Source organism: Crocodylus siamensis, chromosome 1 (genome assembly GCF_052110815.1).
Source record: "Crocodylus siamensis isolate JL-2025a chromosome 1, ASM5211081v1, whole genome shotgun sequence".
Taxonomy (NCBI): Eukaryota; Metazoa; Chordata; order Crocodylia; family Crocodylidae; genus Crocodylus; species Crocodylus siamensis.
Window position 1 is genome coordinate 145,822,393 of NC_143395.1, and position 24,985 is coordinate 145,847,377.

The 24,985-nt window shown below is 41.0% G+C and overlaps 1 protein-coding gene across 3 annotated transcripts in view; it reads right to left on the reverse strand.

Moving 5' to 3' along the window:
• RGS7 (regulator of G protein signaling 7) overlaps positions 1-24,985 on the reverse strand; it is a 500,495-nt gene that overhangs the window by 196,042 nt on the left and 279,468 nt on the right. The window lies entirely within an intron of this gene.

Consider the following 24,985-nt stretch of genomic DNA (forward strand, 5'->3'; position numbering starts at 1 on the left):
GCTGCTCAGTGCAGACAACTCCCTGCAGAACAATTCATAATTCAGAGTATACTCAGATAAACTTTACATTGCTGAACAAGTTAGCTTCTAATTTTCAGTGCATATTAAGGCCACCATAGCCATTCTGAGGATATTTTCTGCATCCTTTTCTTTTTTGGTAAGCTACATTTTATTGTTCCCTTCAACAGTACTAGTTTTTTTTTCACTTGTTAAGTGTTATATGCCATGACATTTCATTATTGACTTGGATCCAGGAACAGAGAGTTTACTGATTGAGTTTGTAAATGACACAAAATTGGAAGAGGTTGCAAATACTCTGGAGGCTGGAATTAAAAATCAGAAGAATCTTAACAGATTAGACAATTGGGCTGTAAACAATGTGGAATTCAACAAAGGCAATGCAAGGTGCTACAGCGAAAGAAATAAAAGCAAATGCAAGCTAGGTAGGCAGTATGACTGCAAGAAGGATCTGGACACTATGGTGAATCAAAATTCAATGCGAGTCAGTCTACAAAAGCTTATACCTTTCTCAATAAGTTCATCTCTAAGGAAATGGCCTTAAACTGCAAAAAAAAAAGATGTATATTACATCTCAGAAAAAATGGCCTAACTGTAAGAATAATAGGACAAGTGGGAAAAGCTGCCCAGAGAAGTTATAGAATATCCTTCATTGAAAGTTTCCAAGAAGCAGCTGGGTTTCTCTGCGAGATGGTTTAGTAATCCTCCATCTTTGCTTGTGGCTAGACAAAGTTCAACTCTATGAGTCTCTGAAAGCATGTTCATTACTGATATATATACATGAAAATCCTAGGCCATAACTGGTTTTTTGGAGTGGCAGCATAGGTCATTATATTTCTATTGTTCACTGCTTCAAACGGCAGCTGCACTGAAGCCAGAACCAAATTTGCAAGTGACTCTTGATAGTACCTAAAGATCCTGTTCTGTCCCTTACAGCTACTAATGTCACCTGTATAATCCTTTGTCTATTCAAGTCTGATTGGGAAAATTTCTGCCTCTTGATCTTTGGTGAATTAGACAACATGTTTTCCACCCCTCTGACAGTGTCTGCAATCATACAGCAAGCCATGGCTCCTTCACAATTTCATTTATCTGTGGGAAAATATAAAGTCAGTGGCCCAACTTCAGGGTAGAAGCATCACAGGCTGGCATCTGGTAGGCAGGTTGCTGCCTATGAAACTCATGCCTCTCTGAATCAGTCTCTAAGGTGCCACCATGCCCTACCTTCTTCCTGACTTCAGACTTGCACAGCTAACCACCTCTCCATACTAAGTCTAGTTACTAACCATCATCCACTACCACTTACCCTCTTCACAAAATATCCAGCTTGCTCAAACTTAATTGGAGAATTGTAAAGAACTTTTCTTTCTATTCAGTTTTTAACATTCTGGTTAAAAGGTACTTACCTGCTTCTCCACAGTCGCAGAGTACAAAACAGCTGGCCCCTCATAGGAAGCAGGTATTTCTTTTTTGAAGAAGCCTTCAGAAGGCTCAGGGGGGAGAACCTTATGGTGGCATTTCAAGGAAACTGCTTCTTTCTCTCTAAAGGTGGTTCCAGTGCTCAACACTGAGCTAAGCAGACTGCTTCTTCAGCTAAGCTTACTGGAAGCTAAATTAAGAGCTGTTTTGAGTGATCCAATTCAGTATTTCAGTAAGATGGAAACTTTCAGGCAAGAAAGCTGGACTGGGAAATGAGACAAAGAAGTCATGAGACTAGGAAGATGTCAAGCTTTGGATACACTTATGAGTTAAAATGCTAATTAAAAACAGCAAATGGAAAATACTTCCCTTTTTTTCCTTCTCCAGACACTCAAAATAATGGCCAAACTCATACTTGGTACAATCCCATAGATTTAACATAGCACCACTCATGTCTATGGAATTACACAAATGTCAGATTTTGCTTAGGTTTCTGATAGAATTTATATACTTAACCAATGGACCTTTATGATTTAATAGTTTGACATCTACAGAGGCACATCATTCATTTAATCAAAATTTGTTGAATGGCATTTACATATTAAATGTCATGCATTCACATTTATCATATGAAATTATATTTTTTCCAACTGATTTATTTTGCAGCAGACACACCAACCTGATATTGCTTTAATTAAGCTATTAAACTTAGAGATGGACCTGAATCAGAACATTAGACTGAATCTCTGTAAACCTAGGGAAGCTCTGATCCAGATCCTTGTTCAAACTTTATAGCTTTGTCTCGACTCTAGCTCTGTGGAATGGGGAAAGAAAGTAACAGTTGAACAAAACTGCAGACCAAAAGATGAAATCTCCTGAAAGGGTGTTGGATTGTTATGAACGAAGCACAGAAATATTATGATACTTCTCTAATTCTACAATATAAGGTTTATTTGTCCAATGACCTCTCATTGTTCTTTGCAGTAAACAGGAAAAAATGGGAATAAACAAAGACTGACAATGTGACATGAACCATCCTTCCACTCTTGTGGAGACAGTCTGGCACCCTCACTCTAAGCTATAGAAATCCAAAAGAAGAAAAAGCCAGGCTTGTGCATATGGCTCCTGTCCTCTTGACTAGTGAAAGCTGAATAGGTTAAGCATATTCACTGATAATGGAAACATATTCACTGATAATGGAAATTAGGGATAACATTTTCAGAATGACAAATTTGTCAGTTTCCCTGGATGTCAAAAAGTTCTTCTACATGTCAAAAAATATCTCTAACCTCCCATACACACAATAACTCAGAGTAATGACAACCAATTCCAACAGTGTGAATTCTGATGCCACAATAAATGCTTCAGAAACAGGCTACAGACTTTTAAGAAAGCTATAGATCTAGTCCTCTCTTTAAATCTGTGGCTCAGTCAGTCACCCAGTACTCCTGACCCTTGTGAAACATGCAGCCCTATACTTGAATGGCTTCAATTCTTCTTCACCAGAGAAAGGAGCTGCTTTTTCTTCCCAAAACTTCAAACTATGCAATCTCTCAAAGTTTCCTTATCATAATTATCTACAGGAGATCAATAGAAGTGATGACACAGGCCAAAATAAACTATAATAAGCTATAACAAGCAGCAGTATATCATTTTCCATGGATACAAATGCTGTGATCATGAGACCATCATGAAAACTTCAAAAGATGAAAGGCGACTGACTCAAACTCAGATTGGATAAGACCAAGGTGGTGTTGTCTGGAAAAGGTGAATGCACCAAAGGCTCAGCAAGAACCTTTCATTGAAAGCAGGAGCTTCATATATATTCACAAAGCTTATGTGAAACCTGCAGTGTAGGGATGTGGGTAGAAACCTGGGGCAAAGTAGAAATGGCAACTTCTGGTTGCCAATACAAGCATGCTGCTGCCAACAACAGCTGCTTTTCTTTGCAACTCCACCCTTAGTTGATGTCTAGTGCAGTTTCCCCTCTGGTCTCTCCCCTGCTAGTTACACTATTATGCAATGCCTTTACCTGTTTACCAATGTTCAGCACTCAGATAGTATGGATAGCAAAAAGGCTTTCTTCCAAATTTAGCTAGCTAGGAATTTTTTCACTTTTTTCAGCTAATAATCTGGCTACTGCATATCACAGCAGCTCCATAGCAGGTAACTACTGGCTCAGGGCAGACTCAAAGTAGAGGCACAGCTCAGTTAGACTAGCTTTCATGATTTTATAACCTGTGTTCAAATACTGAAACCAGTGTCTAGCCTTATTTCTACTGGGTGTATCTATATGCTCATTAATGTTGCACAGTTACTGCACATTAACTTTAGTACTTCAATAACCAAGTACTAAATCAGTGTATGGTAACTCGCACTATTGCACAGTAGCACCGGCACATAGTTTTTTTCAGATGCTAACTGTGCTGTAGCTTTATACTACTGTGGAGTAGCATATTAGCATGGGATTTACCCAGCATGCTACTGCACAGTGTTATTAGGTTACTGCACAATTAGCATCTCATGTAGATGCACCCAGTGTCGGCTCATATTTTATGCCTGGCTTTCAAGCCATTGGTGGGTCAAGTCATGAGTAAATATCACATACCTATGACAGAACAAGATATTTTTGCCTGAGATAATGCACGTCACAATGTCTAAGGCCGTTTGTAGATGACACTTTAAAGAGGGGTTAAAGTGGGTTAAATGCCTTTTGCACCACTTTAATGGCATTGCTATTTGCACAAGTTTGCAAATTCAGTGGCGCACTGTGCATTAATTCCAGCCACTGTAGTACATTCGGTGGTGTAATATACCTTAAATGATTTTGGGATGCAATAAATGACTTTGGGGCACTGTAAATTTAAACACCTCCAAGGAATTTTAGTTTCCTACCCTACCACCATGAAGGGAAGCACCAGGTTCTATGTGGCTCAGCCTTGTAGCAGCCTGGGAAGGCAGGCTCCACAGAAGGAAAAAATACAAAAGCAGTGAGTTTGATCTCCCTCCCCCTCCCCACCACAAGCCTGCCTACCTACCTGAGCTGTATGGGGGCCAGGTGCTTCCCTATGTGGCTGCAGTGCCCCCGGGACTGCCCAAGTCAGGTGCCTATGGGCAGGTGCCACCTGGGGGTGACCACCACTGCTACAGAGGGAAGCACCAGCCCCTCTCCCCCCCAGCTCAGAAACCACTCTGCCTGCCAGCAGCTTGCTCTCCCCTCCACACTGGAGAGGCAGATAAGGATCAGACTCTGACATGGGTTTACTTTGTTCTAAATTGAAGCAGTGTTTTTAAAAAAGCACCACTTTAATTTAGGGCAAAGTAAACCCCCATGACATCTACAAATGGCCTCAGACAAGGCAAAGGCTAGCTAATGAGTCCCTGGATAGCTCAGTTGGTAGAGCATCAGACTTTTAATCTGAGGGTCCATGTTCAAGTCCCTGTTCGAATGGGCTCCTTCTTGGTCACAAACTAACAGAGAGCAGATTTCAGCTGGATATCAGGAAAAGCTTCTTCATGGTAAGGGTGGCCAAAATTTGGACTGGACTTCTAAGGGAAATGGTGCTCTCTCCTACGTTGGGGGTTTTGAAGAGAAGGCTGGGCAGGCATCTGGCTGGGGTCATTTGACCCCAGCAGCACTCTTTCTTGCCTAGGCAGGGGGTTGGACTTGATGATCTGTTGAGGTCCCTTCTGACCCTATATCTATGAATCTATGAAAGACAAAGCATTCTAAGCTAAGGATTTCACCTGTAGAATTAGCTCAGTCTCACCAAGATGAATTGAGAGAGATTTATTTCAAACATCCTATTGATCTGGTAGTTAGGGTACTTAACAAAGAGGTAAGAGGGCTTGGTTCAAATCCCTATTCAGAACTGGACAGACTGGATCTAAATTTGGGTGTCCCTTCCTTCCCTCTATAGTATCCTAACCACCAGGGTATAGGTAGGACTCCCTTAATAATTTCTTTTGGAACTGTTCTGCTATACATAAATACTCAAACAGTTAGTGAAACTTTAAGCAAAAATGACTCACTAGCTGGCTGGTTAGGACATTTAGCTTGGAGGTGGAGCATCTGGGCTCTAGGGAAAGTTTAATTACTTCTAAAATGTGGAATAGTTCTAACAGAAGAGACTGAAAGCCTCAATAACATATCCCAGAGCTTAGTGGTTAGGACAGAGGGAGAAGTGCATTTAAATCCCTGTAGACAGAGTAGGAAACTGTGGGTCTCCAGCATTGTGGGCAAGTAATGTAACTCCCAAGCTATTGCTTGAAAGGGCAGTGCTGGCTGTTTTGTGATAGCACCGCTGAAAAAATTCCAGTTGAAACTATTCAATAAATTGAGTGCTAATCTGCAGATGATTTCAGGATGAATGAAATCTCATGTTTGGGCAAATTTATTGTTCACTTCCCCAAAATAGCTGAATTGTACATGCAGAGTTACTAGGAACTTCATTATGCATATCTAATTTACCTCAGACATCAAGCCAGGATACTACAGAATATATTAATGGATATAGTTTATCAGAATGCTTTGCTAGATCATTAGTCATGCAAGTCTTATTGTTCTTTCTTTGTGAGCAAGTTTTTAGCTTTGAAAGGAATGTTGCTTTATTAGATTTGTAATGTCAGGGATTCTGAGAGGAGATATAGCAAGTAGAGTGGCTCCTTATTTTTGGTATTTGGATGCAATTCCTGGGGCAGAATTCTAAGAATCAGGCATTTCTAAGTTGGGTAAAAAGCTCTGTAACAGGGGAAGACCTGTGGATGCATCTACACGTTCTGTTAGTGCAGAGCAATAAACTCTGGCACAGTTCATGCCAGAGTTAATGGCTCCTGGGTGCAACTTCTACATGTGGTCCCAGGACTGCAGCGGTTTGAGCCAGTTCAGAGCATCCCTGGGCTGGCAATAGACTTGGGTGGTCAACCCCAGGTTCTCAGTTGTGGCATTGGGTGGCAGAGGGGCTAGCTAGAGCACAACAGTGTCCAAAGAGCAGAGCCATGTGGATAGGCAGCAGGCAGGTGTCTGGCCCTCTACTGCCTGGGCTGACTGGGTGCAATTTAGGCTCAGACCAAAATTTACATGAGCGTTTAGGTGCACTTATTTTTGCTGATGTAAGATGGTACTGTTGGGGACAGTCCTTGACAGTACTATCATATGGTGGTGAATATTAGTTTGCTGCGGTCTAATAGCATCACATATATAGACTGTGATGCTTTACACTGCAGCAAACTAGTCTATTGTGCAGTTAAGGACAAATATAGGTGCACTCTGTGTGCTGTTTATGACTGCTTCATTTCCAGGACCAATGCATTTTGGTAAAAGAAGTTGCATGTAGAAAAGGGGAATCATACTCACCTGACCCCATTGGCCAGATAAGGGTCAGTAGGCCAGTCTGTGGGCTGGAACCACACTGTGCCCCAGAACCAGTATGAAGGGCTGGTTCAGTAGGGTGCAATATGCAGCACCCTAGATTGACCCCTTGTGCTGCATGCAGCAATCACAAAGCCATGTCCAACCCACACACCAGACCAATCCTGTGTACTGCGGCCCACGAGCTGGATCATAGGGTTCCGTGATTTGGATCTGGCTCACAGGCTGCATGTTTGGCATTCTTGTTTTAGAATATATTTAGAATTCACATCACTGATTTCTCCTCCAATGGAAAGCTGATACTGTCTTCCAATGGAAAGCAAACCTAGTGTCAGAATGGAACACTGGTTTTCCAGGGTAGAATAACATTATTTTGCACAGTACTGAGAGTCAAAGGAAGTATTATTACAAATAAGTTTTTCAAAAAATTTTACAGTCATTTTTCACTTTACTAAGAAAAAGCAAATGTTCATACTCTCTGGCCTCTTATGTCAACTCTAAGATCACCTAATTGTATAATTTCCATTTTTAAAAACTTACAGTGAAAACAATGAAATGGTGTATCACATGTTACATTTCCATAAGTTAAAAATATTTGATTTTGTAAGAACTCATGCAAAAATGTTATTCTTGATGAGAGGCTCTGGGCAGATTTTTTAGTTGCGTGCCAATTGCATTGCAAAGCCTTGAAAATAGGGACAAGTTGGATAAACGGTAGCATGGCAGTAGTGTCGGTGCTGTCACTGGCTAGCTACCCTATTAACCCTCAGTAATTTTGTCATTGCATATCAGGTTTTTGGTTTTTGGTTCCTTCCCAGTTAGATTTTCCTTATATCTCAAACATGTTCTCTTTTTCACATGCACCAGTAACTCTGTAACTTGCCCTTTGATAACCTCCTTCATAATACAACAACAGCTGCTTGAGACTGTTAACTCTGCTGTGATAAGCACTTTTACTTTCTCTGTTATTTTACTTCAGCAGTTTGGAAACACATTAGAAAAACAAACAGCCTTCCAGTTCAATAAAAAGGGTTTTGTCTCAGACTTCATTTCATTCTGTTACTTTAATCAGTTTTGTATTTGTTCACATTTTCATTGCAAAATGTCTATGAAATCTGGTATTTTCCTTCTGACACTGCTCCTCTAATTCTTACTCTACTGTCCCTTGAAGACACCCACACACAGATGGCATTGGAAGACAGCCAGCTGTGCAATTCTTAACACAAAATTTACACTCATAGGGGAAATTCCTGCAGTTCTAATTCAGAAAAATATATCCCATTGAAATGCCATTTGGTTCATAAAGTTGATTCCTGAAAGATACTCTATGTACACAGTTATTTTTTGACATTCTTCCAGTTGCAATGCTGATCTGCTTCTTCTTTCTAATTAATAATGGCTCTTTGCACAGCCCTTTTGAAAACAGATGTCACTGTTATTTTGTCATTCCATAAAGTCTATTGTCTAGATTAGAATCCTTGGCTAAACTACATATATTCATAGATCAAGAACATCAGATTATGTAATCCAGGGGTTTTCAACCTTTTTTTTGTTGGTGTACCTGCAGCAGCCAGTTGAGAAGCAGGGAGTCCCTGGACAGTCGACAAGTGGGGGAGGCGGGGGTCTCCCAGCAGCTGATTGGCAAGTGCTGGGGGACAGTAGGCTTGTGCGAGTAGGCGGCTATTTGATCTGGCTTTGGATCCAGCCACTTTGGATGCCAGCAATCCGATCTGGAGCTCCGGACTGGGTTCCCGCTTTGATCTGGCCAAAGCGGCTCCAAAGCTTCAGAGCCGCCTCGGAGATCCGACCATAGGGTATAATGGGGAATCAATAAAATATCTATAACTTTGTTGTTTTTTGTCTGATTTGGAAGAAACTTGCAATGGTGGTAGCCTCTGCATGAGAGCATGAAGCCTGCCAAGTTTCAAGAAGATCGGTGCCCGGGTTCGGGGAATACTGCACCCAAAATTCTTGAAAGCAAAACTCATGTCACATGTATGTGTTACACCACAGGAGGGTGAAAACTGCAGGGGAAGCCCCTGGTGAGGCCAAAATCCTGCCAAGTTTCAAGAAGGTCGATGCAGGGGCTTGGGAGGAACTGTACCTCAACCTGCAGGCAGGCAAAACTTGTAACATGGGTGACACTGTATGTGTTAAGGTGCAGAGGGCTGAAAACTGCAGGGGTAGTGGCCCCTGCTGAGGCAACAAAGCCTGCCAGCTGTTACAGAGGTAGGTGTAGGGGTTTGGAGGGAACTGCACCTCAAGCTGCGGACAAGCACCCATCTCACGAGTTTTGCCTGTCAGCAGCTAGAGGTGCAGGGCCCCAGAATCCCTGAACCCATCTCCTCGACAGCTGGAAGGCTTTGTGGCCTCAGCAGGGGCCACCATCCCTGCAGCTTTCACCCTGCTGTGCCTTAACACACAGTGTCACACATGTCATGAGTTTTGCTTGTCTGCAGCTTGAGGTGCAGTTCTCCCCAAAACCCTGCCAGAGAGCAAGAAACACCTCACGCATTCACTCATTTGCTCCAATTGCTATCACCTTTAATGATAAAACTATCTTTGGTCTCCTCTTATGAGAAGGGGTGACAGTTGCAGGAGAAGTGCATCATGGAAGATGACTCCTAGCTAGTGAGAATGTCAATATGAAGCTCCCAAACTAAAACTCCCATGATGTAATACAGAGTCACTTAAGAATCAAAATATTTTTGGTCTTGGCCAAATACACTTTTCGGTAGAGACCATTTTTGAAATTAACATTTTGATTTGGTTGTTTTTGATAGTGTCATACATTCAAGTGTCATACATTCAAGACAGCTACTTTCTGAAAGTTTTCTTCTTTGTCTAAATATATGAGTATTATGAGGAATGGAGAATACTCCATCCTAAAAACTTGTTGTCCCTTTAAGCCTGATTTTGGACACATCTACAACAATTCAGAATGTGATGTGGCATAGAGATACCCAAGCTAGCTCTGAATGGCTATGCTAAATGCAGTCCCATTGGAAAATGGAGATGTCTGGGCTGAGGTAGCTAGCTCAATTAACCCAAACTATGTTCTTCACTAATGAAGATAAATTGTTTCTGGTGACTTCCTTGCCCCTCCCTTTAATCCATTATAGAACTTCCTCAAGAGGGGGAAAACAAAATGAACAATAAACCCCTTTGCTCTAGACATTTCTCAAGTTTGATTTCTCAGAAAAGTATTCCTTCCTGCTAGTGAAATTTTGGGTAACTGAGATTTGAAAGACAGCAAATGAGACACAACCTTTGGACTGAGGTTAATCAGTGCAAATATAAAATGAGAATCTTGCTTTAGTTTTTTTTCTGTTTGAAAAATTCAATTTTTAATGTTCAAGAACCCAAGCAAAGTCACAATCAATTTCTACTTTTGATCAGGTTACACTTTAGTGACATTTTGTTGTTTCCTATAGCTTCCAGCTGGGATCATTTTAACACCTATCACTTCAAGTGTCTGCACACTTTTCAGTTAAGTACAGACATTTGCGGGCATTAGAGGGAAGTTAAATCGGTTCATAATGGCTGCCCATTATGAGAGAAATCCAGATGGGGAGGTTAGCAGAGGTCCAGCAGGCTGGAGGGGATCAGGGGCCTACCAGGGGATGGGGAGAGATGCAACCCATGAGGAGTGGGGGGAAGGCATGACCTACGGGTGGGGTGGTGGGAGCAGACACAACCCACAGGTTTAGTGGGGGTCCTGGCCCAACCTGTGGGTGGGGAGGGGACAGGCACAACCCACAGGGTTTTGCTGGGGTCCAGGAGGGTCTGACAGGATCAGGCAGACTCACAGGGCTCATGGGAGAGCTTTCGGGGGGGGAAATCAATGGCTACTTTTAGCCTCTTGTCCCCCCCCAGCAAACCTACATTCCCATCCATCCTGTCCCCCCACCCCCCAACCAGGACTTATTTACTCGGCTCTGGGGGTGGTGAATGCTATAAAAGTGGCTGCACCCAAAGCAGCTTGTGGGATGGGAGTTGAGAGGGCTGGCTGGTCTGGGGGTGGGGAAAGCAAGAGGCTGGGGGCACAAAACAAATAGCCCGATATGGGAGTGGGGGGCGTGAAAAGAGCAGCCTCAGGGCTAGGGCCAGTGGCTGGGTTTTCCAAGCCTCAAGGCTGTGCAAGGAAAGTGTACATAAGTTCCATTCACTGGTTTGACCTAAATCAAATAGGTTTGATACAAAATAAATCTAGATTTATCTTAAAGTGGGTTCTGCAATTTTTAAACTGGGTTGTGTGCATGGAACTTCTGTATAGTTACAGGTTTAAACTGATTGCCTGTCACTGAGATCAGGTCTATAAGTGTAAGGTCAGCACTGGGACTTACTAAGTTTAAATCAGGCTGCCATTTTGAATCTGATTCAACTTTCCCAAATGTCTGTACTTAGCATTAAAGGTCTGGTATGGCTTAAAATTTTGAGTAAGGGGCAAAAATGCCATCCAATGTTATGAATCAGAGTTTCTAGCATTTGCTTGACCAAAAGGCCTAGTGATTTTGGCCTTAACCCAAGCCCATACCTTTTTCAGCTTGTTTGAAAGGCTCCAGTTCTTGGCTTCTTAAATAGAATTTATACCATACAATGTTCACAAAGTGCTATAATAGTAAAGCACTTCAAATTTGTTCTTCAACAAAACTCATCATATGCTCCTCTTTCTCGACTGTGTTCTGAGATCATTGCTCTATTTAAAATTTCAGTACAAAAATATATATTATGTCATTGTCTAAGGCAGACCCTATCAATTCTTTCTATACCAGAATAAAAATAACCTGGATCTTCTCATGGAAGCTTTTTATATGTGCATCTTAAGCACTTATCACAATAAAGGAAAAATCAGTTAGCTCTAGAAGATAATTTCCAGTGACTCACTGAAATAAATTATGCTGACAATTGAGATTCTCTAATATGATTTAGCTGTCAATGGAGATTTATAATAAATTAAAATAGATATGAAGCGTATTTTAATTTACAATCAACATCTATTTTGGTTTAAAACAAGTTTCGGTATTTTTTTTTCAGAATATCATCCACTATAAATACTGTGTTTGTACCTAAAAGAGAAAACCTAAAATATATGTTGGTATATTTATTCTAAATTTATCAGGCAAGTCACCACATAAATTATGTTCTCAGAATCATAGTAAAGTTAAGAAAAAATGGAGAAATTTGTAGACAAAATATTTTGGCATGTCTGAAACTTAGTTTTAGTACACCAAGCTCATGTCCTTGCTGTATTTACTTTCCAAATAATATTCAAACAAATGAACATAAGTATTTGTGGAAAAATCATTTTAGACCTACAGCAAGAAATGGTTTAATGACTCAGTTACTTTTACATGAAAGCAGAAAGAAAAATTCTATTAATTTTTTTTTGCACGTAGCCAAGCTCTGCCACCCACAGAAGTTTCTGATTGTGATTACGGAACCATGGCGTGGGTGTATATTAGAAATGTCCACAGGGACTTACTTACATGGAGCCTAAATATGTCTTGACAGTAAACCCATTTCTTACTCCATGCCTGTCTTGCTGTTTCCTATAGCATATCCACTCTACCAGCTTAAGTGCTGCTACAGCGGATGGTCACTCACAGGAGAGGCGTGCCATACAGCCATTCCCAATTGTTTTCTTCAGATGTGGAAGAGTACAAAACAGGCAATGCAATGGGAAATGACCAGCCTGTGCCATTACCCTGTTGTGTAACCTTGTGTAAGTCAGAGCTGTCATCTCAGGGGTTTGTTTTGTTTTTTTGCTTTTTTTTCTGTAAAATAAAAAATAAGTCTCTACTTACTGCACAGTGTGCCAGGTTGATAAAGTGTACAGTCATTTGGACTGAGTGTTTTGGTGTTGGGTATTATTAGTTATATTGCACGTGTGAGAGAATGCACACACTATTTCTGCTATTGCATTCTGCATTCCATATTGCATTTCATTTGGATGGAAGAGCTGAAGATGATTCTCTCAGTGTAATTGTAGAATGGGTATTTTAAAGCTTAGGCTCAACAGGTTCCAAAGCTTTGTGAGGAGTGAGAGTTCTGGTTCACTGCATGGCACCTGTATAAAGCCCTATTTGTTTTTAACAACATAGAGAAAATTCTGTAGTGTTGCCTAGGAGAATGCAGTGACGTGAATGACTATTACTTTTAGCACCTGTTGTGTCTTGGCTATTTGCAGTGTCAGTGTGAGAAACAAATATTATCATCCTGTAAAAAAAAAGAAAAGCAAATGATGAGCCTTTATGTACAACAAAATCTCACTTGCTGTATTTTTCTAGCATGCGTCTCCTTGTACTTTGAATATCTTTAAGGATTTCTTTTTCATTTTCTCCACAAACTCAGTCAGCTGCTTATTAGAGCATGTTGGAAAAAGCCATGACATGTCCTGCGTAGGTGCAGCAACCAGAAAGAACAGGATGTTAATCATTTAAAGAGATATCCAGGTCTATTGTATGTCTTGGGGCCTTTTGAGGGGTGGGGAATATACAATGTGGAAAGGAAAGCAGTCAAACTGCCCTTCTACAGCTGCTTGATAACTTCACTGCCTGGCATTTTTTTTTTTTTTTTTTAGACAATAAAGAAAAGAGGAGTAGACATAGGGTTATTACATAAGGGTTTTTCTACCAGTTATGGACCTCAGGAAGAAGAGGGAAATGGGTGACTTCAGGGACATAGATGGAATACAGCTACCCAGTTCAGATCTCAACTCAGCACTGGGTTAGGCCAGTTGTGTTTCACCTATGACATGTAGGCTGGATCCAGTCTGTTAAACTGTTTCATTGAGTTCCCCATGGTTCTGGACATTTGGCCGCAGAGGAGGAGTGGCAACATTAATCACCACAATTCAGCATTAATCACCAAAAACTCCTCCCCACCAAATTTCTGCAGCCATAGGGAGCCCCAGTAGTACAACTGGGGAGAAGGTAGAGGTGACCAGGGCAGTCATCTATGTGGGGAGGGGTGTACAAATAGCCACTGCCATTCATCAGCAGCTGCCACAGCCATGGAGTTGCCTTGACACACCCCTAGGGAGCCTCACAGGCAAGATGACATGGTCCTATGTGCTGCACCAGGCTAGCATAAGGAGTTGGTCCAAAGCCTGATCTGTGCCTCTCATCCAGTCCATGGGGCTGGCTGGCTGGGCATCATTATAAATCACAGAATGTAAGACTGGAAGGGGCCTCATCAGGTGATTTAGTCCAGCTTCTTGCTTAAGGTAGGATCATCCCTGGCTAAACCATTCCATTCAAGTATCTGTCTAACTTGTTCTTGAAAACTTGCAGGAATGGAGATTCCACAGTCTCTCTAAATAGCTTGTTTCAATACTTGACAACCCCCATAGTCAAAGTTCTTCCAGTTCTCCAACCTACATTTCCTCTGCTGCAGTCTGAGGTCATTTTTCTTAGTACTATCCTTTACAGCCACAGAGAAAAGTCTATCTCCATCCTCTTTATCATTCCCCTTCAGGTATTTGAAAACCTGTTATTTGTTATCAACCCCCACTCATTCTTACATCTTTATTAGTACCTGCAATTATTCCATCCCAAATACAGGACTTTATGCTTGCCTTGTTGAATTAAATCAGATTGATTTTGGACCATTTCTCTAGTTTATCCAAGTCAGTCTTAAACCTATCTCTACCCTCCAGAGTATTTGCAATTCCTCCCAACTTAATGTCATCAGCAAATTTGCTAAGTATGTACTCAGTATCATCCTCAGACCCAGGACAGACTCCTGGGGAACCCCATTCAATATCTCACCTCAAATAGACATTGAGCTATTGATGACTACTCAGTGAACACAATGATCCAACTATTATACTTTCATCCAGGCTGTATTTCCCTAGCTTGTGAATGAAAATAACATGGGAGATGGTGTCAGAAGCCTTGATAAAGTCAAGGTATATCACATCCACTACTTTCTCCCATCTCCAGAGCCTGTCACCTTATTATAGAAGGAAATCAAATTGCTCAGGCATGACTTGCTCTTGATGAAACCATGCTGGCTATCCCTAATCACTTAGTTCCCGCCAGGCGCTTGGTAATACATTTCTTGATAACCTAATGCATAATCTTTCATGTTATAGAGGTCAGAGCAACTGGTCTTCAATTCCCCAGACTTTCCTCCTCCTCTTTCAGAAATATGGGAACTATATTTGCCTTTACCAGTCATCCAGGACCTCCTGTGAGTTGCACAAGTGCTTAAAGATGACAGCCAACAGGTCTGAAATTACCTCAGCCAATTCCTTCAGGATTAGACAGTTCTGTACTGGGAAACTTACAGGTTGCATGTAATTACTCAGTTTTATTTTTTTATACTAATTCAACTTACATGAATCATGAACTCCTACTTTATTTGTAAAAAGAAATGCTGCATCATTGGCACAATCTCAAAGGAACTGGAACATAAATCCCCTTATCCATTCCCTACTTCCTCACATCTAGAGCATGGCTGGCTTTCTTATTGCCATTCATACTTTCTGAACACTTAAAAGGGGTCAACAGACCAAAAACTGTATGTGCTGCTGCTTCGTGGCACTCATGGCTATTATATTAGTGCCTTATTTTTTTCCCATGCGAGATGATGTGTACAGCAGCTGTCCCCTGCCAGATACCTAGTCCTATGTCTCATGTGAGCTCACATCCATTTACAGCCATTTTTTTCTTTCTTTACTGAGAGGAAAGACCTGGCATCAAGTCCAAAAACACACAAATGCCTGTAGTAGAATTTTTTAATATGCAATTGCTGACCTTAGAGTACCTGTTCTCATACAGTAAAAAAGCCAACTTAAATGTGAAATTTCACATGCACAGACTAGATTGTGTTAAATGTGGTCTAAACAGGGACTATGGATTCTTAATGCATTATCTGGATTAGCTTTTGTGATCCTATTTCTCCCTATGGGTTTATTACTTGTTTGCCTCTCCCATCACTTCCTCCCCTCCCCCTCGTCCCTTTCATGGTTTTGTTTTCAAATTGCTCTTTTTGATAGACTGATCCGTGCATGTTCTTTCACAGCATCTAATTATAGCTTCATAGTTGTTAGGGTCAGAAGGGACCTCAATAGATCATTGAGTCCAACTCCCTGCCCTGGGCAGGAAAGAGCGCTGAGGTCATAAGACCCCAGCCAGGTGCTCGTCCAGTCTCCTCTTAAAGAACCCCAAAGCACAGAACAGCACCACCTCCTTTGGAAGCCCATTCCAGATTCTAGCAACCTTTACTGTAAAGAAGTTCTTCCTAATGTCCAGCCTAAATCTGCTCTCTGTCAGGTTGTGGCTGTTGTTCCTAGTTACTCCAAAGGGTGCCCTGGTAAACAGAGCATTTCCAATTTCTTGCTTCCCCCCAGCACCCACGATGAATTTGTAAATGGCCATGAGTTCCTGTCTCAGCTTTCTCTTGTGGAGGTCCCTCAGTCTCTCCTCATAGTGCCTTCCCTGCAGGCCCCTAACTATATGAGTGGCCCTCCTCTGGACCCTCTCAAGGTTATCCACATCCCTCTTGAAGTGCGGCATCCAGAACTGGACTCAGTACTCCAACTGCGGTCTGACCAATGCTACATAGTAGGGAAGTATCACCTCCTTGGACCTGTTTGTGATGCACCAGCTAATGCATGATACAGTGCAGTTGGCTTTACTGATTACTTCATCACACTGATGGCTCATATTCATCTCGGAGTCAAATATGACTCCAAAATCCCTTTCTGCCACTGTGCTGCTGAAGTTATCCCCTAGCCTATATGTATGTTAGTGGTGCCCTCTCTCTAGATGCAGCACTTTGCACTTGTCTTTGTTGAACTGCATCCTATTCTTTCCTGCTCACTTTTCCAACCTGTCCAGGTCCACCTGTATTCTGAAGAACCCTAGTGCCCCAGCCAGCCCCATCAGCATTCACATGTGCACTGGTGCAGAGCAAAGAACTGAGCCACAGGATTTACAAGAAGTATCCAGTGCAGAGTTAATTAGTTTACTCCATCTTAATAGCACCACGTTTGTAGATGCTGCCCTTCTACTGGGGAGCTAATTAGGAGCTCCACAGTACATGCCTTGTGTAGACAGGCCAACTGAGTAAAAGAGTGAGGCATAGAAAACTAATACCTCCCTTTTGATCTACATGCCCTTTGGTAGCAGAGCAGAACCACAGGTGGATAGCATCTTTTTCCTCAGCTGCAATAACAGTAACTCAGCACAAACAGCAGGCAACCAGTTGGTTTGTTAGGCAACACAAATAAATACGGTGGGAGGATAAACCAATCAGAAAGGAGTCAGGTGGTTTTATTTATATTAGCAGTGCTAGGTTTCATCTCTCTGTAAAGGTATTTATTAATTTTTATGAGACCAGTTATTTACTTTTGGAATTCATACATACCATATCCTTAACTACTCCCTCCCACTTTATAAACGCCCCTCTTAGAGACTTACAAGAAACCAAAAGAAAACACACAATAGCAAGTGTGTTTAAGTGATTATGGTGGAAAATGTAGACTTTCAGCTCTCAAGCTTTTATTTCAGTAGCCCTATTGTAATACAAATGTATTATACCTCCTCCCTGAGGGGGTATAGCTAGCTACTGGATACATAACTGTTGTAAAGATGAAGCCTCTGAACAGGCACATCACTGGCAATTTCCTTTAAAAGTTCAGTAATGTTCCCCTGATTGTTCTGCCCTTACAGTAAACTGCTTATCATGGCTTAAGGGAGCATTATTTGCTAGTTGTAATAGCATTCTTTTTTCTCTGTAAGCAAGATGAAAGCATTACTTACCCTATGAAACAGATGTAGATCCCTGTTCTTAGGCAGACAAGGACTCATACAAAGAGAAAAGCCGATCAAAAAGAGATGTTAGCATAATGGAGAAAAAATCATTGTGTAAGACTAGATGCTTTAAGAAGATGGATTCTAACAAATATTTGGGTCCAATTTGTTATTCCAATTTTCTTTAACAATTCTGTATGCATCCAAACTTTGTTCTGCATCAGCCTTTCCAATATGGAGTATCAGAACATCTAGCGTGTAACTTATTCCATAATTAGGAGTTGCAGAGTTCATCCAGAAAATGTGGGGGATCAATGTATCAACTGATGGAGGGACAAAGCAGGAGACCAATGTATTGAGTAAAAGATGTTAGCTGATATCAGGGTTTATCAGACAAGAGTGAAAAGACAACAAGGAACATTTTTTTCTGCCTCCTTTTCTTAAGGTAAGATTGGGCATAGGACTAATGCTAATTACCATCTGAAAGAGTACAAAAAATTAATCCAAACTATCAAAGTGTTCCCAGTTTCTAATTTTCTCAGGCCTTTGTCTTTTTCCTAGATGTTTATACCTTGTTTATCGTGTTGCTACTTCAGTAGGCCTATAATACCTGGTCAAACACCTTTGCCTTGCTTGAATATATTAACCAGCTATGTCAGGAATTTGTCCTACTTGCAAGAATAAATTAAATTTAACTGCCTATTAAATAATTACTGGCCACTGTAAATCAGTTATACCATTTTAAAAGGGGCAAGGGATTTACTACAGTGCAGCTAAACCCAGTTGAATTGTTTTGTCTGTCTATTCCTAACTTGCAATTAAGAGTTTCATGAAAGGGTAAGGTTACTGTGATTTACGTTCATTCACTGCATGTTAGCAACAGGGAAACAATGCAAGCACACATCACTACCTATTCCGTACTAATAGCAACTTGAGTTACCATTCACCATATTGGCACAAGTCATCACTAGCGGGTATTCAGATAGAAGAAAAATGAAAATGACTAGGATACTATCATCTGAAATGCTTTTTCTAAGAAGAACACACTGAAAGTAGGATGATAAATGGTAGGGTCCTCTATTGTTACAGAAGACTTCTTTAGCAAAGAGATCATTTTTGTCCACTTCAAATGGTAGGGTAATATCCTACAAAATTTTGAAAGACATTCATAACTGCAGTCACACAATATCAAATAAATGCTGTTGTTCCCCAGAGGATCTACACTGAAGGAATCTAATGGCTTATGTAAAATGGTGTGATCATTTTTAGTAAAGTAACAAAAATGAGCAAGGTAGCACATCTATTAAGTGTCAAGTTGTAGAAAAAACAACTTGGATATAGAATTAGGAGAAGATGTGCTTCATGAAGCCATGATCTGGCCATGCTCTGGCCAAACTCCTTGCTGTTACAGCAGAACTGGTACACCTAGCAGCATAAGAGAAAAATTTTGGGACCTTGGACAGGACTTTGCCTGCACTTCTTGCATGCCCTCACTCCTCAGTGCTCCTGTACTTATCCTGTGTAGAAGAAAGAAAATAAAGATATATAGAGGACCAGTGGATGTATATCTGTACTAGCAATTTTCTCCAAATGGTATAGAACAAGGGAGAGTTTATATGCTGAAAAAAATCTATTGTACCCTCAGCTATGGAATGGGGGTTAACAGAAGCATCTATCATCTCAATTTAACACAAGGGATAGAATATTTCAGAAGAGACATTTTTGACAAGTATTAGACTAAAAAATGAAAGAATACAGTCCTATATTTGAAGATTTCTCTCTGGAGAAGCATCATTTAGAACAAGGATATTTCCAGAAAGTATCAAAATTATGATAGTAATAACCAAAGAATTGGAATTCCAGGGAAACAACAGTAATATATCTGTCTTTACAATTTACATCTATGTTTCTCAAATGGTTTAACAAGCATTAACACACACACACAGAGTACTTGCCAAAATTTCTGTGTGTGTGTGTGTGTGTGTGTGTGTGTGTGTGTGCGCAAGACATTTTCATGGTATTTAAAATTAACAGGATCCTACTGCTTATTTGGTTAATATTTTGTAGAACTTGAAATAGTTATCCCAACTACTTCAATAATAAATTCTCCTCAATCTATATGTCATATTTACTTGAAAATAAGGTGAGGGTTTTTCACCATTCAGCATGGGGGAAAAAAGCTCCTCATCTTACATTCTCATCCAAGGAAACCTCTTAACTACATAGATTATCATTAAACTCCTGCCTAAAGCAATATGAGCTCATTAATGGAAACTAACTATGAAGTTTCTTAAATGACTATAAAATATGGCCCATACTGGGCAAACATACTGATGTACTGATGAGAACCCCCTTTTTTTCAGTCCTTAAAAAAGAAAATGGGCAGTGGTTCCTCCAGCAGAGTACAAGTATGCAAACAGTTCAGCCTCTTGTTGCTTGACAGAACTGAAATGATCTGTTATGCCTAGCCTTGACATAAGTGCATTTATGGAGTTAGCACCTGTGCATAATCTATACCATTATGAGATTTTTTTTTTCTGCAAAAAGTCTGATAAAATGGCTTATAAATACATATTCTACCCATACCTGAATCTGGAGGCTCCTGGTACTGAGGATGGAAGTATATATAGAGAGAAAGGACAGAAATCAGTATGTTTAAGAAAAATAGAAACTTGTTTATGAAAAAACAGAAACTTGTCTAATTGGTGACTAAAGCACTATAAATATCATCACATTGACGAGAGAGAAGAATCCTCTTCTTCCCCAATCCTGACTGTGTCTGAAAACTGAAAACATCTGACCTCCCTTCAAGGAGCCAACCTACTCTGTGACGCCTGGCCAGATTGAACAGAGAAGTGTATTCATAGGACTGGTAATATGCATATATAATTGAATTGCTTGCTTTCTAAATGTATATCTATATGTATATCTGTAGCTGATAGTTTGTGATGCTCAATAAACTGATTTATTAAGGAAATAAAGGACTTGCATTTGGAGAAATTAAAAAGATTTTTGTTTTCAGAAAAATTAAAGCATATACTTAAGGCAATATTTATCCTGCTTGCTTACTGTCTGTTTGGAAGAAGAACCAGTTCTCCGCCTACCCCACCCAGTTCTTAAGGCAAGGTGACAAGCGCAAGGCCTAGAGATACTACAATACCAAGCCAGCACTCACAAAGGCTGGAGCAAGCTACAATACCCTCCCCTAATGCCAAAAATGCTGACGGGAACCTACCAGAAGGATAAGTTAGGACAGACCATCTTAATAAACTACATGATACTACATGAAACCCCAAGCATGCAGGGACACTACATGATACTGCCCAATTCATTTGATCCCCCTGGGTGCATCTACACATGTGTTTTTTGCCATACTAGACTAATTAGCTCCATAGTAAAGTGTCACCGTCTACACGTGGGCCGGTATTAAAATATAGTAAATGAATTAACTCCACCATAAGATAATACTGTCTGAGACAGTACTCTTATGATGGAGTAATTAACTGTGACAAAATGCACATGTGGACAATGACCGTGGGCATACATTGCGCCTGGTCATCCCAGGCAGCAGGCAGCTGGACTCCTGCCTGCTGTCTAGCCACATGGCCCCATGCTTCCAGCACTCTCATGCCCCAGTCAGCACCTATGCCACCATCCAGAGCCTGGAGCTGACCCCCTGAGCCTGCTGCCAGCCTGGGGCTGCTCCACCCCAGCTCAAATTGATATTCTTCTGGGTACCAGTGCTCTAGCCCAAACATACTGCAGCCCAAATATCTCCGAGTTTATTGCCTTAAATTAAGTGCATGTATAGGTGTACCCTCTCAGCGCCAACTTTTTCAGGTCATGGTGAGTCATTACATTGAATACATTTTGACTTTTTCATCACTCAAACCTGAGCTGTGGCTTTCTTTCTCATTTCCAATGACTCCTGTTCCTACACCATCCTTAAATATCTCACAAATATCACCAAATGGGACCCCAAATAGTTCACCTTGAATCCCTGTCACACCCTCTCAGTTTGTTGCATATGGTTAATGTGGCTCCACCCTCTATGAAGTGGAGCCCTGCACCTCATTTGCGTGTACATTTTTTGGATTTGTGACAAAAACACCTGGTCCCAGCCATGAGTGTGTGGGGGGAAGGGGGGATGTTAATTAGTAGGGGTGTGTGAAATGGGCTGTATTCTATTTGGATTCAGCCCAAATCAGGGACAGTGATTTGATTAGTTGATTCTGATCACTGTCCCAATTCGATTCAGCCAAATCCGAATCTGAAGATTTGATGCTGATTCAGAGAATCAGTGATCTGGCCATAGCCACAGCTTTAAATGTTTTGATGACATTCCTTGAAGTATCAGGCAGGGCTTGTGAATGCTGCAGTGGTGGGGTGGATGGAGCGTCCCACAGGAGCAAGGTGGGGGTAGGGGGGCCTCATGCTTGGTGGAAAACCCAGAAATGGACCAGAAGTACTTCCAGTCCACTTCCAGGTCTGCCACCAAGCATGCAGGGACACCCCCCACCCCAGCACTGCGATCAGCTGTGGGGAACCCCAGATGCCTCTCCCAGGCCCACGAGGCACCAGTTGCCAAGCCTAGGGGGTGCTCCCTGGCAGACCCAGAAGTAGACCAGGAGTGTTTTTGATCCACTTATGTGTCTGCTGTTGAGCACACTAGGGACCCTCCCACATGCCCATGAGACACTCCAAACACCTCAGCATCTCAGCATTCACGAGCCACCTGGCACCTTGAGGCATGTAGAAAAACATTTAGAGCTGTGTCTATGTCTGAATCATCAAAACTTTCTGAATCAATTTGACAGGTTCTGATTCAATTCGGAGAGGTTAAAGGGTCTCCTGATTTGATTCTTATTCAGAGATTTGGCTGCCAAATTGGGCTGAATCAAATCAGTGACCAAAGCTTTCCATAGCCCTGTTAATTAGCACGTGGATCCTTTGTTTGGGTATATCTGAAGTACACACATACTGAGAAGTGCTGAGCTATGGGGCCACAATGGCCTGAAATGCTTTTGACTCTGCTGGGTCCCAGGCCTATGAGCTATATGGAAAAGCATGAGCCTTTTGACTTTGGACTAAAATTACAAATACTGGGAGCATCAACACATGCAATTCATTCACAGCAATAAACTCTGGCACACATTGTGCCAGAGTTTATTGCTTCCAAACACCACATATAAGTGTGTGCCCAAGACTCCAGTACATTAAGCCAGGTCAGACTAGCCCTAGCTGGCAAGGAGCCCAGGAGGTCAGCCTGCCAGCTTGAGGCTACCCCAGCCTAGCTCAGTGTGATGTGGAGGGGCTGTCTGGACCTGAGGGTGCTCCAGTGTGGGACTAGCTGGCAGGCAGCCACCACAGTAAAGCACCCTTGTGCCCCACCCAGCCAGGTCAGCACCTACACATGCATTGCCGAGCATGAAAAAATTCCACAGCAGGATAATATTTGTATTCACAAGTACTAACCTGATGTGATGTTTATTGGCTTCCTACAGCTTAATGGGGTCAGATGTATAGATGCTGAGATGTTTACTGCAGAGCTAATTAGGCAATTGCACAGTAAACATCTTGTGTAGACAGGCCTAGTTTGTACTACATATAAATACACATACAATTGCTGCTTAAAAGTGTGTTTATGGAGTACCTGTGCTAAAACTTCCAACAATTTCCAAAAAAGTAAAGTGCATCAATTCTGATGACCTAAGTCTATGGGTATCCATAGTAATTTGCCCATATACAAATTACTATAGGCATATTTATTTCAAAGTTAGTATTTTCAAATTTTCCCCCACTTCCATGTGCTCAGGGTGCACGTTCTGAGAGCAGCAGAAGGTAGGAGCTGCAGGGGGAAGAAGCTGCAGGGGGCAGAGGGCAAGGGGGTTTATCTGACCCACCCAGATTTATTTCCCTGCTGTAGCAGTGGGAGGGGGACAAATTAAAGCCAGCTTCTAATAATTAGATTCTATCCGATAAACATTATAACACCTTTATAAAATTTCCATATCTAGAATCCAATTATTGGAGGGTCATCTTATATTCAGGATTGTTTTATATTTAAGTAAATATGGTATGTGGGTGTGTGCTGTAGGGGAAGCAATATATGGAAAATCTTATGCATAGAATCATAAAAAAATAGAGTTGAAAGGGACCTCAGGAGGTCATTTAGTCCAATCCCCTGCTCAAAGCATGACCATCCCCCAACTAGATCACTCCAGCCAGGGCTTTGTCAAGCCAGGTCTTAAAAACCTCCAAGGATGGAGATTCTATCACCTCACTTATTCCTAGTGGTGTCGCCTGCAAGCTTGCTGCAGGTGCACTCCATCCCATTTTGCTTCGTAACAATGTCATATGTGCTGTTGGTATTCTTTCAAGTAAAATTTCTAAAGTGTTTTTTTTTGTGTGCTGGAATGTTAACCTGAGAAAAAAGTGTTTTTCATCATTGTTGTTCTGTTTGTTTTGTTTTCTTAACCTATCATGTTACATCCTCTTTCTTTCTCAAAGAAAGAAAGATGTTTTTAAAGGTTTCTGTTAAAGGGTAATCTGTTTGTTCCTTTTAAATAACTGCCTTGAAAATTTTTACAAGTAAATTTGGTGGCTTTTGGTGTATTCATGGTTATTCTGCACTTTTTTGTTGACATATCTTCTCCATTGCTAGTTATATCTGCTCAAAAAAAAGTATTTTAAGATTGATATATCCTGTTCTTTTGGGGGTTAAAGTATGGTATTAATTTGCACACTCATGCTCCAAGGAATGTATCTAAAATCCTGTCACTTTTAATTAATTCACTTTATTGAAATATCATAGATTTTGGCTAACATGTACTGACCCGATACATGGACTAGCTGTAGCTGCAAGTTCTATCTAATTCTTCTTTTTTATTTTATTTTCAGGGTTCCATTTTATATCACAGTAAAACTCTCCACAGGTTCTGGCACTGTGAGATAATATGTTTCCTAGATAATATAAGACTTAATGGCAAAATTGTCTCATACTAACATATGCTTTCTTACAATTAAGCATCTTACTACTTAATTGTATGCTCTTTCTTAAATGTATTTTTGTTTTGTATTTAAGAAAGCTTTTTTAGGCATTTTTGATGCATTTTAATTAAAAATATAGCTATTATTGAAGATGGTAGAGTTACAGCATTATAATGCCTTTTAATCATTTTGGGGTACAGTGACAGAGATATTAAGGCAGTAGTTTTCAACCAGGATGACACAGCATCCTGGGGTGCTATGAAATCTTGATAAGGATGCCATAGGGCACCTACAATTAGATGTAGAAATACCTGCATATGATTTGCAAGATAAACCCAGAGATTTTAAATAGGAATCTATAGGCTCAAAGGCATGGGCATTAGTGGGTGATACCTTTCATTGGACAAACTGCATGGCTGGGATA